Genomic DNA, 16,001 nt, shown 5'->3' with positions numbered 1-16,001 from the left:
TCCCCCTCGCTCCCACAGTTTGGGTTACAGAGATCGCGAGGAACCGCCCACCAGTATTAGTAGGCAATTCTATATCATCATTTTATCTTATACTACTAATATTTACAAGAACCATTCACCCTTATTTGTGCTCATATGTAAACTAATATATATATATATATATAAGGGAGGGAAGTGAAGGGGTGCTGTCGTGGCTCTATAAAAGAGCATTACCGGTACGTAATCCGGTGTTTTCTCTTCGCCACGACAGCACCCACTGAGAGACTTTCAGAGACAGTTATTTGGGGGGGATTATCGTGTTAAGAACCGATCTACCGAAACACAGGTCAGTGGAGGCAGATAAATCTAGTCTATAGTGACTATAGAAAGTAGTAGGAGACGACCAGGTTGCGGCCTTACATATGAGTTCTATTGGAACTTCTGCCCGCTCTGCCCAGGATGATGCTATCGCCCGGGTGGAATGTGCCTTTACAGTCTCAGGTGGATCTTCCCCTCTAGACGAATAGGCCAGGTATATCGCCTCCCGAATCCATCGGGATAATGTGTTTTTCGTAACGCCAGCTCCTTTCCTCTGACCCTGGAAGGAAACAAAGAGAGCCCTGCTCTTCCTCCAGGCGCTAGTCCTATCTAGATAGGTTATTACAGCCCTTCTCACATCTAAGGTATGGTATTTTTCTTCTTCCTGATTTGTAGGATTATTATAGAAGGCAGGAAGGAGAATTTCTTGAGATCTATGGAATTTGGTACTCATTTTAGGTAAGTAGGAAGGGTCTGTCTTTAGGACAATCCTATCTGGTAATATTGACATAAATGGAGGATCTACTGATAGCGCCTGTATGTCGCTGACCCTTCTTGCCGATACTAAGGCAACAAGGAGAGCTGTTTTGAGGGAGACATGTTTAATGTGAGCAGAATGTAGAGGCTCAAACGGGTGATTTGTTAAGGCTTCAAGGACCAGATTAACATCCCAAGGAGGTGAGTTGGGAATATGGACTGGTTCTGCTCTCTGGCAGGCTGAGATGAATCTGGATATCCATCTATCTCCTGCAACGTTGTGACTATACAAAGCCCCTAGCGCTGAAACTTGCACTTTCAAGGTGTTAACTGAAAGGCCTAAATCACGTCCTCTTTGGAGAAATTCAAGAATAATAGGGACTGGAATTTCTTTTGACAGGGCTGAGGGATAGAGGCTTAAAAATTTTCTCCATACTTTCACATAGATCGATGTAGTGGATCTTTTTCTACTCAGCAATAGGGTATCAATTACTTTATCAGAGAAGCCCCTTAGTTTTAACAGCTGCCTCTCAAATTCCAGGCTGTCAACCGTAGACCCTTCACATGAGGGTGGTTGAAGGGCCCCTGGAAAAGCAGATCTTGATTCTCTGGGAGAATCCATGGATCCGAGATGGACATGGCTCTGAGCAGGGAAAACCATGGTCTCTTTGGCCAGAATGGAGCGATCAAGATTACATTCGCTCTGTCCTCTCTTATCTTCCTGATGACTGTTGGAAGAAGGATCATCGGGGGAAAGGCATATGCTTTCTGAAATGTCCATGGAATCTGGAGGGCGTCGAGAACATCGGGGTTGTCTGTTCGGAACATTGAGGCGAATGTTTTTATTTGCCTGTTGTCTCTTGTGGCAAAGAGATCTATGTCGGGTATACCCCATTTCATAGTTATCATAGAGAATATTCGACGATTTAACACCCACTCCCCCTGATGGAGGGTATGACGACTGAGAAAGTCTGCTTTGGCGTTGTCTATCCCCCGGATATGTAGCGCTGATAAGGACAGAAGATGATCTTCGGCTATAGTCAAGATGTTTTCGGCTATAGACATGAGAGTGCCTGATCTCGTTCCGCCTTGATGGTTGATGTAAGCCACCGATGTCATGTTGTCTGAGAGTACCCTGGTATGTGTTCCGTGTAACTGTGGGAGGAATTCACATAGGGCATGATAGATGGCTTTTAGTTCTTTTTTATTAGAGGAGTCGTCTAACTCCGTAACCGACCACAGCCCCTGGACAACCTGGTCCCCCAAGTGTGCTCCCCAACCCTGAGGGCTGGCATCCGTAAAAATTATATTTGAGGGTTTGACCTCCCAGGGAACCCCACTAACTAGATGATCTGGCTGTAGCCACCAGGTTAGGGATTGGATTACGTCATTAGAAAGGGAAATTTTACCGTGTAATCGCCCCTGTAATTTTATCTCCTCATGTAAAATTGTATACTGTAAACACCTCGAGTGGAACTGCGCCCACGGAACTGCTGGGATACATGACGTGAAGGAGCCAAGCAAGGACATACCTTCCCGGAGGGAAATTATAGGTTTACCTAGTATGGACTGAACCTTATCCCTAATAGTTATTTGTTTAGATTCTGGGAGGAAACATTTTTGACTTAGAGAATCTAATATAATTCCCAAAAATACCTGCCGGGTTGTCGGGATCAGTCTAGATTTTTCCCAATTTATTATCCATCCCAAGTTCTGTAAGGATGAGATCATATGACATAGTCTTTGCTGACATTGTGAGGGGGATTTTCCCACTACTAGCAGGTCGTCTAAGTACGGAATTATGAGTGTGTCTTTTAATCTTAGATAAGACATAACCTCTGACATTAGTTTAGTAAATACCCTAGGAGCAATTGATAGTCCAAAGGGCATTGCTGTATACTGAAAGTGCCGTATACATCCATTTAATATAACCGCTACGCGGAGAAATTGTTGATGCTCTTTACAGATTGGTAGATGGTAATACGCATCTTTCAAGTCCAAAACCGCCATAAAGCAATGGGGAAACAGGAGTTTTACAGTGGATCGAATGGATTCCATTTTAAAAGTTTGATTTTCTAGGAAGGTGTTCAGTTTTTTAAGATTTATGATGGTTCTGAATGATCCATCAGGTTTTGTGATTAGAAACAGCGGGGAATAGAATCCTTTCCCTTCCTGAAGAAATGGAACCTCCACCAAAACTCCTTTGGATAGCAGATTCATTACTTCTTGCTGTAATGCCTCCTGTTGAGCCTGTGACTTTAAAGAAGTCAATAGAAATGAGTCCGAAGGGACTCGGGCAAATTTTAATTTTAAGCCAGAGGTGACGAGATTATTAGCCCAATTGTTCGAAGTTATTTTCCTCCATTGGTCTGAAAAAGAGGATAATCTACCTCCCACAGGTAGATCTGCTCTAACGGGGCTTGTCTTCAGATTTAAAAGGGCGCTTCCCAAAGAATGCACCTCTTTGTTTGGCGTCTCTAGGGGTCCAGCGATCTTGGTTTTTAAAATCTTTTCTTTTATTAAATATGGGCTTCCGGAACGCTTTCCTATAGAATGGAAGGTAGTTGTTATTAGGGAAGCCCTTCTTTCTCTCCCCCGCTTTAGTTAGAATCTCGTCCAGTTTGGTACCAAACAGGTACTCACCCTGACATGGGAGGCCACATAACTTAGACTTTGTCTGTGGATCGCCTTTCCAGCCCTTAAGCCATAGGGCTCTGCGTGCCGCGTTTGTGAGACCTGCTGATTTGGCTGCCAAACGTATAGAATCGGCCGATGAATCCGCCAAAAAAGCTGTAGCCCCTCTAATTAAGGGTATAGAGGACAGCAGTTTGTCTCTGGAAAGACCACTTTTAAGACCTTCCTCTAGGTCACTCAGCCAGACCAACATGGACCTAGCGGTGCATGTAGCAGAGATAGATGGTCTGAAGGCTCCCGTACACGACTCCCAGGCTCTTTTTAGTAGTGAGTCGGCTTTACGGTCTAACGGGTCCTGTAATGAGCCTGAATCCTCCACAGGTAGCAAAGATTTTTTAGATGTAGATGCTACCGCAGCGTCTACTTTTGGCGCTTTTGACCATGTCGAGAACTCTTCATCATTGAAGGGATACCGTCTCTTGGAGGATGGAGGTAACCCCCTTTGGCCCTGGCTTTCCCATTCTTTTTTAACTAAAGATTTTATTGCTGCTATCACCGGAAAAGAAGGCCTTTTCTTTTCCGATAAGCCAGCGAACATAATGTCCTGCTGTGTTCTGGGAATTTTAGAATCTTCGATACCCATTGTATTACACACGGACCTGACCAGGTTGTCAATACTATCCGTGGGAAAGCATGTATCCTGTTCCTCGTCCGAGGAAACATATTCGCAGGAGATGTCAGAGTCCGCTTTCTCCCTATCCGAAGAAGGGTCAGATATAGGGGATTCATATCCTTTTTTACTTCTAGTATGTGGCTCTTTCTCAGAATCTCGCAAGGTTTGTAACTCTTGCCTTATCATGAGCCTGATGTCCTCAGATTTAACTGAGGCCTCCTCCCGCAAGGTAGAAGCAATACATGATTTGCATAACCTCTTTTTATAACTATCCGGGAGAGGCTGGAGGCATAATGCACACTGTTTGTGCTTCGTCTTTTCTGTTTTCTTTCCCTAAGTGTATAAAGGGAAAGGGAACACCAGTCAGCTTATGAGGGTAGGAGCACACTTACCCCAGTGAAGCTTTAACGGTACCGATTGACGAGGAGGTTTAGGTGGAGAATCGGATTTCTTCCTGGAGGATCCGCTCTGTTTGGAGCGACTGCTGCTGCCCCGTGTACGCAGGGTGGCCGTGGTGTCTTCTATGGAGAGCATCGCAGGGGTCTGTGACGCATCCATTGTGGACACCGGGCGCTTGTGCCGGTGTCCTTTTTACATGGGGGCCGCCATCTTCTTCCGGTTGAACCCGGAAGTGCTAACCACTTCCGGGTCGCGGCCATACTGTATGCACTCGCGCTGTCACCGGCATCAGCGCGGGTGCCGTCCACCTCCTCCTCCGCCCGGAGTTTCAATTCAGGACTCCCGGGTAAACTGTGGAGCTGCACGCCGCCTGAGCGCTCGCCAAAGCGCAGCGCTTACCTCTCCTCGGCGCTAGGTCCCGCAGACTGCCCGGATGGATTCCCATGAGCCAGGAACCCCTGCAGTTGTGGCCTCATGGCGTCTGCCAGCCGAGGGGGGAAACTGACGAGAGGACCCCCGACGCTGCATCCAGCTCTGGAGCCCTTGCCGTCCTCACAGGTAAACTGCGCAAGCGGCATCCAGGCTAGGCATCCTCTTCTCCGTGGATTCCCGTAGGAACAGGAAACCAAAACTGTGGGAGCGAGGGGGACCGCCCCTTTTATCTCTCCGTAGGGTTTCCTGTTCCTAGGGGCGGATCCCCTCTCTCAGTGGGTGCTGTCGTGGCGAAGAGAAAATATATGTACATATAGAAAGGTGTTATCCACATTAGTGAAAGGTATATTGAAATAACATGTGCATAAATAAGATTAAACATATATGCATAAAAGACATACATGTTGATTATGAACCTGAGTGCATGATGCATGCGCTGTGTGACATCGTTTATAACACCATCAGAGTGGGAGCGAGCTGCGGGCACATGCGCTATTGAGGATTTACCTGACGGACCTCTAGTGTCTAGAATGTGGACATGCGCAGTGTGGGAATGCCATGTCTCTGGCACACTCATCCTTAGTGAATAACATAAAGGACCTCTTGTGTCTAGCATGTGGACATGCGCAGTGTAGGAACGCCGTGCCTCTGGCACACGCGTCCTTAGTGAATAACATAGAGGACCTCTAGTGTCTAGAATATGGACATGCGCAGTGTGGGAGCGCCGTGCCTCTGGCACACGCATCCTTAGTGAATAACATAAAGGACCTCTTGTGTCTAGCATGTGGACATGCGCAGTGTGGGAACGCCGTGCCTCTGGCACACGCGTCCTTAGTGAATAATATAGAGGACCTCTAGTGTCTAGAATATGGACATGCGCAGTGTGGGAACGCCGTGCCTCTGGCACACACGTCCTTAATGAATAATATAGAGGACCTCTAGTGTCTAGAATATGGACATGCGCAGTGTGGGAACGCCGTGCCTCTGGCACACGCGTCCTTAGTGAATAACATAGAGGACCTCTAGTGTCTAGAATATGGACATGCGCAGTGTGGGAGCGCCGTGCCTCTGGCACACGCATCCTTAGTGAATAACATAAAGGACCTCTTGTGTCTAGCATGTGGACATGCGCAGTGTGGGAACGCCGTGCCTCTGGCACACGCGTCCTTAGTGAATAATATAGAGGACCTCTACTGTCTAGAATATGGACATGCACAGTGTGGGAACGCCGTGCCTCTGTCATACGCGTCCTTAGTGAATAACAAAGATGACCTCTTGTGTCTAGAATATGGACATGCGCAGTGTGGGAACGCCGTGCCTCTGGCACACGCGTCCTTAGTGAATAATATAGAGGACCTCTAGTGTCTAGAATATGGACATGCGCAGTGTGGGAACGCCGTGCCTCTGGCACACGCGTCCTTAATGAATAATATAGAGGACCTCTAGTGTCTAGAATATGGACATGCGCAGTGTGGGAACGCCGTGCCTCTGGCACACGCGTCCTTAGTGAATAATATAGAGGACCTCTAGTGTCTAGAATATGGACATGCGCAGTGTGGGAACGCCGTGCCTCTGGCACACGCGTCCTTAATGAATAATATAGAGGACCTCTAGTGTCTAGTATATGGACATGCGCAGTGTGGGAACGCCGTGCCTCTGGCACACGCGTCCTTAGTGAATAACATAGAGGACCTCTAGTGTCTAGAATATGGACATGCGCAGTGTGGGAGCGCCGTGCCTCTGGCACACGCATCCTTAGTGAATAACATAAAGGACCTCTTGTGTCTAGCATGTGGATATGTGCAGTTTGAGAATGGGGACAAATTGATAGTAAGTAGCCCTATGGTTCTTCTTATGTGTGTTTCACCTGGAATCAAATGTCTTGCCATTTAGGTATTTAAAGGCACTTCGGCCATGGAGGTATCTACACCTGCAACCAAGCGCTGCATTTATCGCTGATGTTATAGATATGCACAGATTATCCCATATGCCTCCTGAGGAACTGTATCATGGGAGGGAAATGAGGCGAGGCGAGGTTGATGTAATCAAGATATAAATACAGATAAGTTTGCCAGTATTGACTGGGTTTTATTATCATATCTGTTGACCTACTTTGAGCATAGTGCAATAAATGTTTATCCTTTGTATATGGATTTAGGATATTTTCTCTGTTAAGGGCATGTTGCAATAGCTATTTATCTTGGATGTGCTCCATTAGGGTTGCACTTATATAGGTGCAGCGCCCCAGAGTCTGGTCGTTGCAGTAACGTCGCTCTTCCACCAGGGGGGAGTGATGGTACGTCTGATTGCACTAAAAGAGTTCACCTTGCCAGGTATCACAGTCACACATTATACTTCACACTCCGGCCACCAGGGGGAGCAAAAGGTCCTATTTACTAGGCCACTCCTCACACATGGGTAAAACTGGGGGTTGGATAGGAAGTTAGGGAGAAAGCAGCTGGGGAGAGTTCGAGAGAGGACCTGTCAGGGGTAGGATCGTTAGGGAGCCGTGCCTGTACCTAATAGCGGCAGTCTCCAAAGAAAGGACACGAAGCGAAGTATATTGTGGAGAAGTGAGAAAGGGGATCACAGCACAAAGGCGATAGAACCAGAAGGAGTCGTGCCCCAAGATCGGCAACATCCTTCTGAGGTGCGTAGCCGGTGGCCGGAATGCCGAGGAAGTAATAGACTCTACGCATTGCTTTGAACTATGGAAGGGCAGTTAACTTTAGGTTGGCTGTCTCACCTTTATACCTAATGAAGACAACGGAGGCAATTGTGGGAGAGGGGCGTCTCTAGGGTCCCTATAAAATAACTCCAGGCCTACCCCGTCATACGGGTGCGTCCTATCCATATCATCTGGGGGACGGAGAGAGAGAGCAGAACCATACACGACAGTTGTGAGGATTATCCCGTGGTGCTTAGCAGGGAGGTACTACAACACACAGGCGCTGGTAGGGAGGCTACTGATTTCCACCTGCAAAGGGAACTCTGGATGTGCCTTCGGACCGGCCGGTCTCAGCCAGCCCTGTTAGCAGTGCTCTGGATTGCGGATGCCGAAGCCTTCAGTAAAAAGGTAAAGAGACTGCACCCCTGTGTCCTCGTCATTTACTGCAACCTACACCACCACCTACACCTTTTATTGGGCGCCCCTTAGCAGGGCCACGGACCAGGTCGGGCCACTGTGACATCCTCAGAACCGACAGACCCGGTACCGAGTACCCCGCTGCCCTGCGCTTGGGGGCCGCTCCAACTTGGCGTCACGAACAGGATCTACTTAAGCCTGAAGAATCAGGTCATGTGTGCCTTGGAACTGTGACTGCATTGTGCTAAATCGTGATTTATTGCAAAGACTGTGTATTGCTATTTGCCGCCAAAATCCGCCATCGCCGCGCCTTGTGGAGCACGAGGGGAGGAGCCATAGCTTCGTGGGCGGAGCCAGCCGAAAAGAGCGCAGAGCAAGAAGACGCGGTGAGGTGCTGATTCCGGAATCGGAACCCCGACTTCCAGCAGGTCAGCAGGGGGGAGGAACGGCCATGTCTGATCCAGGAGGAGCAGAGGCTGCGGTCGCAGCCGCAGACTCAGGGGCACCTCCGGGCCCAGCAGTAGACACAGCTGCGGGCCTTGTACCACCGCCGGGTGGTCAGCCAGCCGGATACTGCCGTGGCTACAGCAGCCATAATGCCCTTCTCCATGCCGTACCTACCTGGAGCAGCCTGGCTCCCACGATACTCTGGAGAATCACATACATTAACTGACTTTAAAGAGGGGATCTGCAGCCTGCTTGAGTTTTATCCCTTGACAGAGCCTCAGAAAGTTCATATGATAATAGGCCAACTCTTTGGAGCGGCTCTGAGAGAAATGAAGTCCTGGCCTGCCGCGGATAAGAGAACTGCGCAGCAGGTCTTTGCAAAGCTTAAAGCTACCTTTGACACCCGCACCGCTACAGACATTAAATTGACGTTCTATGGGTGCAAGCAGAGGCCGCAGGATAGCTTACTGGACTATGCCCTTAATCTCCAGGAGGCACTGCGGGCCATCAAGCAGAGTGACCCAAACAGCATGCAAGATGAAGATAAACTCCTGAAAGAGCGGTTCATCGAGGGGCTCCTGTGCAGTCACCAAAGGGCCCAACTACACTTCCTGGCCATGCAGAATCCAGACCTGACTTTTGTGCAATTCAAAGATAAAGCCATCCAGGCGCTACCGGAGCGACAGCCCAGCCATGCCGTACTTCCCAAGCGTCAAGCCCTCACGTACCAGCAGGAGGTGGCGCCGATGCGCCAGTTTCCGCTGAGGCCGATGCCCAGATCCTGGGAGACGACTCCCCTGCAGGACTACGCCTCCAGATGCAGGAGCTGACCAGGAGCATTGCTGCCCTAGCCCGGACCGTACAGTCCCTACAGGAGGCCCCCAAGGTGAAGATCCAGCTGGCTTCCAGACTGGAAGATGTCCCCTGGCAGCGACAGAGGAGGGTTCCGTCGACCAGAGGCAGAGACAACGATCGCTTTCATCAGGACGGACGAGCTATCTGCCGCCGCTGCCACCAGGTGGGCCATCTTGCAAGGTACTGTCATTTAAACGAGCAACCCCTGGGGCAGAGGGCCAACCCCCAGGAGTAGGACGATCAGGCCCGCAAAATTTGAGAGCCAAATACATCGGAGGGCGACCAGTTCTCCCCATTGTGATCGACGGTATCCCCATGAACGCTTTGCTGGACACTGGTTCCCAGGTGACGACTATGCCTTACATCCTTTATAAACGTTATTGGGAGGACACCGACATTACCCGTGGCCCTTATGATGATTTCACCATAATAGCCAGTAATGGTAAGCCATTGCCACAAGTGGGGTATAAAGAGGTCACCATTAAAGTGGGGCGGGTAGAATTGGAGGCCCAAGGAATTGTCATTGTTGATATTGACCGACGTGAATTTATCCCCATGATGATCATTGGTACTAATGTCATAGAAAATTGCCTTGCAGAGGTTATTGTCTTGTTACAGCAGGTAGCAGAAACCGCTGGTTACAGTGAACAACGCGCCCTGCAAAAAGAAATCAGAGCCCTGATGCAGAGACAGCAGGTGGAGCTGACTGGTGGTGAAATTGGCAGTGTCACCGTCAGTGATTCAAACCCCATTGCAAGGAGTGAAATGTTAATATGGTGTCGGGCAGTCATAGGCCTCAGGGGTAAAGACTACCAGGCCCTGGTAGAACCTGTATATTCAGATAATAGGCCTACCCTCCTGACAGCCAGAGGGGTCAGGGCCGGCGTCAGCACCCGGGTAAGTGCCGGGGCCCTGGCGAGACGGGGGGGCCCACTCACGCTCTCAGAGATCCATCTGGCCGTTCAATTTGTGCTGGCACAAGCATCTTCTCAGTCAGTGCAGGGCCAGGCACATAGGGGTTAAGAAGGCAGCCAGCGTGACACTGTGTGGGCGGAGAGAGCACGTTCTCCTGCTCTGCTCTCCTGCCCGCCCCTTGCTGGCTGCACTCACTCACTGACTGCTGAACTTATCAGATTCAGGCAGCCGCACATTCTGGAGGAGCTGCTACCCGCCCTGAGAGAGTGCGATGTATCGCTGTATTCTGACAGTCTGGGTGAGCTGGGGCGGCCACAGCTGATATACTGTGTATTATATACTTCAGCAGCCGCCCAGGCCCCCAGCACCTGTCCTGTATATGTATATACTGTATCTATACAGCCTGTATGGCAGGATATATAATATATATACAGGACAGGTGCTGGGGGCCTGGGCTGCGCGGCTGTTGAAATATATATACACTGCACAGTACCATCACTGCCTTGTATATATACACTGCACAGTACCATCACTGCCCTGTATATATACACTGCACAGTACCGCTCCTCCTGTCCTGTATATATACACTGCACAGTACCATCACTGCCCTGTATATATACACTGCACAGTACCATCACTGCCCTGTTTATATACACTGCACAGTACCATCACTGCCCTGTATGTATACACTGCACAGTACCATCACTGCCCTGTATATATACACTGCACAGTACCGCTCCTCCTGTCCTGTATATACACACTGCACAGTACCGCTCCTCCTGTCCATATACACTGCACAGTACCACTCCTCCTGTCCTGTATATATACACTGCACAGTACCACTCCTCCTGTCCTGTATATATACACTGCACAGTACCATCACTGCCCTGTATATATACACTGCACAGTACCGCTCCTCCTGTCCATATACACTGCACAGTGCCACTCCTCCTGTCCTGTGTATATATACACTGCACAGTACCGCTCCTCCTGTCCTGTATATATACACTGCACAGTACCACTCCTCCTGTATATATACACTGCACAGTACCACTCCTCCTGTCCTGTAAATATACACTGCACAGTACCACTCCTCCTGTATATATATATACACTGCACAGTACCACTCCTCCTGTATATATACACTGCACAGTACCACTCCTCCTGTATATATATACACTGCACAGTACCACTCCTGTATATATACACTGTACAGTACCACTCCTCCTGTATATATACACTGCACAGTACCACTCCTCCTGTCCTGTATATATATACTGCACAGTACCACTCCTCCTGTATATATACACTGCACAGTACCACTCCTCCTGTATATATACACTGCACAGTACCACTCCTCCTGTATATATGCACTGCACAGTACCACTCCTCCTGTATATATATATATATATACACTGCACAGTACCACTCCTCCTGTATATATACACTGCACAGTACCACTCATCCTGTATATATACACTGCACAGTACCGCTCCTCCTGTCCTGTATATATACACTGCACAGTACCGCTCCTCCTGTCCATATACACTGCACAGTACCACTCCTCCTGTATATATACACTGCACAGTACCACTCCTCCTGTCCTGTATATATACACTGCACAGTACCACTCCTCCTGTCCTGTATATATACACTGCACAGTACCGCTCCTCCTGTCCTGTATATATACACTGCACAGTACCATCACTCCCCTGTAATATATACACTGCACAGTACCATCACGCCCCTGTATATGTACTGTGCACAGTACCATCACTCCCCTGTATATATACACTGCACAGTACCGCTCCTCGTGTCCTGTATATATACACTGCAGAATTTTCAATAGCTATCACTCATGTAAGAAGTGAAATCTGGCATTGTACTATACCTATATTTCTCTGCTGTATCTGGGCACCATGAATCGTGGTATGTGTTAAAGGGGGGGCCACTGAGACTCTTTCGCCCGGGGCCCTCAAAAACCTGGAGGGGTGGTTGACGTCTGCAAGAGGAGGGTGCCAGTACGTGTTCTTAACTGTGGGGAGGAAGAAGTCCACCTAACCAACTATGCCACACTTGCCAAACTGTTTACTGTTAATAATAGTGTGATACAGGCACCCGGGCCCTTGGTCCCGTCCAATCCGGTGGAGAACAACGGCTCTGCAGGGCAACCGAAAGATTGGTGTTGGGAATTACACGAGGGCACTGACTCTACCCCATCTCACCAGAAACAGGGAGCCTACAGGGTGGTTCATGAGTATGAGCGGGTATTCAGCAAGCACCCCCTAGATTTCAGGCAGGTAAAAGGGATTCAACATCATATCCCCACAGGAGATCATCCACCCATAAAAGAGAGATACCGTCCTGTACCCCCAGCTCATTATCAATGTGCCAAGGACATGTTGCGAGAGATGAAGGAGGCTGGGGTAGTGAGAGACAGTTGTAGCCCCTGGGCAGCTCCATTAGTCCTCGTTAGGAAGAAAGATGGCACCATGAGGATGTGTGTTGATTATAGGCAGCTAAATCGCATTACACATAAGGATGCATACCCACTGCCCAGGATAGAGGAGTCCTTGGCTGCTTTAAAATCTGCTAACTACTTCTCTACCTTGGATCTCACCAGTGGGTACTGGCAGGTTTCCGTGGCAGAGGCGGACAAGAAAAAGACGGCCTTCACGACGCCGATGGGTCTCTGCGAATTCAACTACATGCCCTTCGGATTGTGTAATGCCCCGGGAACGTTCCAGAGGATGATGGAGTGCTGTCTGGGACACAAGAACTTTGAAACCGTGCTGCTATATCTGGACGATGTCATTGTCTTCTCCAAGACCTATGAAGACCATTTGAAGCACCTGGCCGAGGTGTTTGAAGCCCTGTCCAACTTTGGCTTAAAGGTGAAACCGTCCAAATGCCATCTGCTAAAACCCAAAGTGCAGTACCTGGGCCATGTGGTGAGTGCTGAAGGCGTGGCCCCAGACCCCGACAAGGTTACTGTGATCAAGGGCTGGCCGAAGCCCGGTAACCTCCATGAAGTCCGGCAGTTCCTCGGGTTGGTAGGCTACTACAGGAGGTTTATCAAGGACTTCACCAAGAAGGCCGCGCCATTGCAAGACCTGTTGGTGGGCCAATCCAAGAAAACCAAGGGTAAGAATACCCCATTTGATTGGAACGATGGACTGGAAGAATCGTTCACTTGCTTAAAGTTGGCGCTGACGGGAGTTCAGGTATCACATACACCAATACATTTCACAGTCGGGCCTCAAGGGGGAGCTAAGAGTACTATTCATTAGGCCACTCCTCACATACTGGTAAAACTGGGGGTCAGGCAGGAAGTTTGAGGAGAAAGCTGACTGGGTTGGAACCAGGCAACACCTTGTGGCAGAGGGTGTTGTGGGGGAAGATTCGGTAGGGTCCCTGTCAGGGGTGGGATCCTGACAGAGGCCTGGCAACGAGAAAGAAGGTTACGGGACCGTGCCTGCACAGTATAGCGGCGGTGCCCTAAGAAAGGACGAGAAGCGAGATTTATTGTGCTGAGTGAGAAACGAGATCAAAGCAAGAAGGAGAATACCAGTAGGAGTCGTGCTGTAAGACCGAGGCAACATCCTACTGAGGTGCACAACCGGCGGCCGGAACGCCGAGGAAGTATTTCTATATATAGCTTCAGGCAATACTTCAAACCAACGGCAGGACAGTCAGTCACAGGCGGGCTGTCTCACCCAAATCACCTAAGAAGACATAGGGGGCAACCTGTGGAGAGGGGCGACTCTAGGGTCCCGGAAGAGCTCCGAGCCTACCCGTCATACGGGTGCGTCCCAACCGTAACATCAGGGAGGGACGTATTAGCAGAACATCATCTAATCGAGTTGTGAGGGAACATCAGAAACAGACACAACAGTTGTGGGGACTATCCCGTAAGCACAGCAGGGGAGGACCACAACACATAGCGCTAGCAGGAAGGCACAAATTTCCACCTGCAAAGGGAACTCTGGAGGTGCCATCGGACCGGCCGGACTTGCGCAGCCTGGTTGACCGTATTCCGGACTGAGGACCCAGAGACCTTCAGTAAAGAGGTAAAGAGACTGCAACCTGGTGTCCTCGTTATTACTGCGACCGGCACTTCACAACTACACCACCATTCACCACTCATTCACTGAACGCCCCCGCGCAGGCAGGGCCACGGACCGGGTCTAGCCACCGTGACAACCCTAGAACAGAGACTCAGAGGCCCGGTACCGGGTACCCCTTCGGCCCTGCGGCGGGTGGGGACGCTGCAGAAACTTGGCGTCACGAACAGGATCTACTTAAGCCTGAAGAATCAGGTCATGTGTGCCTTGGAACTGTGATTTATAGAGCTTGGACTGTACTTTATTGAGAGGACTGTGTACTGCTGCTTGCTGCCAAAAGTTCCTGCCAAAACCGCCGCCATTGCAGCACCACGGGGAGCGCAGAGGAAGAAGGAGGGCGTGCCATGGGAGGAGACTACCAAAGCGGCGCCAAAAGCAGCGACCGCCACCTCCGACTCCTGCTGCGAGGTGACGACCTGCCCAGCAGTGGAGGAGAACTGCCCCCTGATTTGCAACCGCGGAAACGAGGTGAAGAAGGAGCTCGACCTCGGAGAAATGGTGGAGCCCAGGGCATGCATTGCCACCGAATGTCGGACAGCGATGATGACCAGCAAGTGCCCGAGGGATGACGAGGTGATCCCGGCTTGCCCTCACCCACCAGAGGCGGACCCGCGTCCGCCGCAGCGGGAGGATCTGAACTCCTTGGAGCCGGCGACGGGGGAGCTGAGCCCACCTATCCCGACCTCGGAGCCAGCAGAGGAGGAGCCATGGGGAGCGGAGCCGCATTCGGAGACCGCCGAGGAAGAGCCGGGGTCCGGGCTGCAGCCGATTCCAGCGTCCTCGTCAACGGACCGGATCGACATCGGTGGAATCACATCAGGCGCAGGTATGGAAGGCGCCCCTGCTTCCCCACCCGATCCCGCTCCCGCGACCGACCCTCACCCCAAACAGTAACCGCCTATTCACGGTCGAGCGGGTGGTCCTCACCCCCAACATGATGGGGAAGCTGGTACCGCCACTGCCGACCAAGATGGGAGAACCCATAGATGTGGGCCCAGACGGGGTGATCCTCCGGTGGGACACCCCCTGGATTGAGCCGGATGGGGCTCCGGGGGAAGGCCTCACCCTTGCGGTATTCACCTGGGACCAGTATAAGCAATGTTTAATCCAGCACTGGAAAAATCGAGACGAGACCGAACAACATGATACACAACCCAGAAAGTCTGCGCACGGCAGGAAAGACGTGGTAAAGCGGGGAACTGTGCTGGCCTTCCACCCGAAGAGGGGATGGGGCTCCATACAGGAACCGGGGCTACCAACTGACGTCTTCGTCACTAATTACAACGTGAAAACCCCCTGCTGCGACCGGGATGGCGACTCATTGTGAAGGGGGGATCAGGTGACCTACACCCGTCGCCGGAATGCACAAGGATGGTGTGCTCGGAATGTCCGACGATGTGAGCCTGAGGAGACGTCACCTGTTGCCCCGATGATGACTGATCCGAATTTGACAGATCTTGTTACTATCACTACCATACGCCTTGTAGCGGCTACTGAACTTGCAAGCAGGGTTAGCCTTCAAATCCAGACACCGGGTGATCTGACGGCACCTGAGAGACCAGCCACCGGTACAGCCGGCGATCCGGGACCAAGGCTGCCAGAAACTGAGTAAGATTCTACTGATTCATTACATGTATATAGTTCAGTTAACTGTTTTCCTGAT

Source organism: Ranitomeya variabilis, chromosome 4 (assembly GCF_051348905.1).
Source record: "Ranitomeya variabilis isolate aRanVar5 chromosome 4, aRanVar5.hap1, whole genome shotgun sequence".
Classification (NCBI taxonomy): Eukaryota; Metazoa; Chordata; class Amphibia; order Anura; family Dendrobatidae; genus Ranitomeya; species Ranitomeya variabilis.
This window is presented reverse-complemented; position numbering follows the sequence as displayed.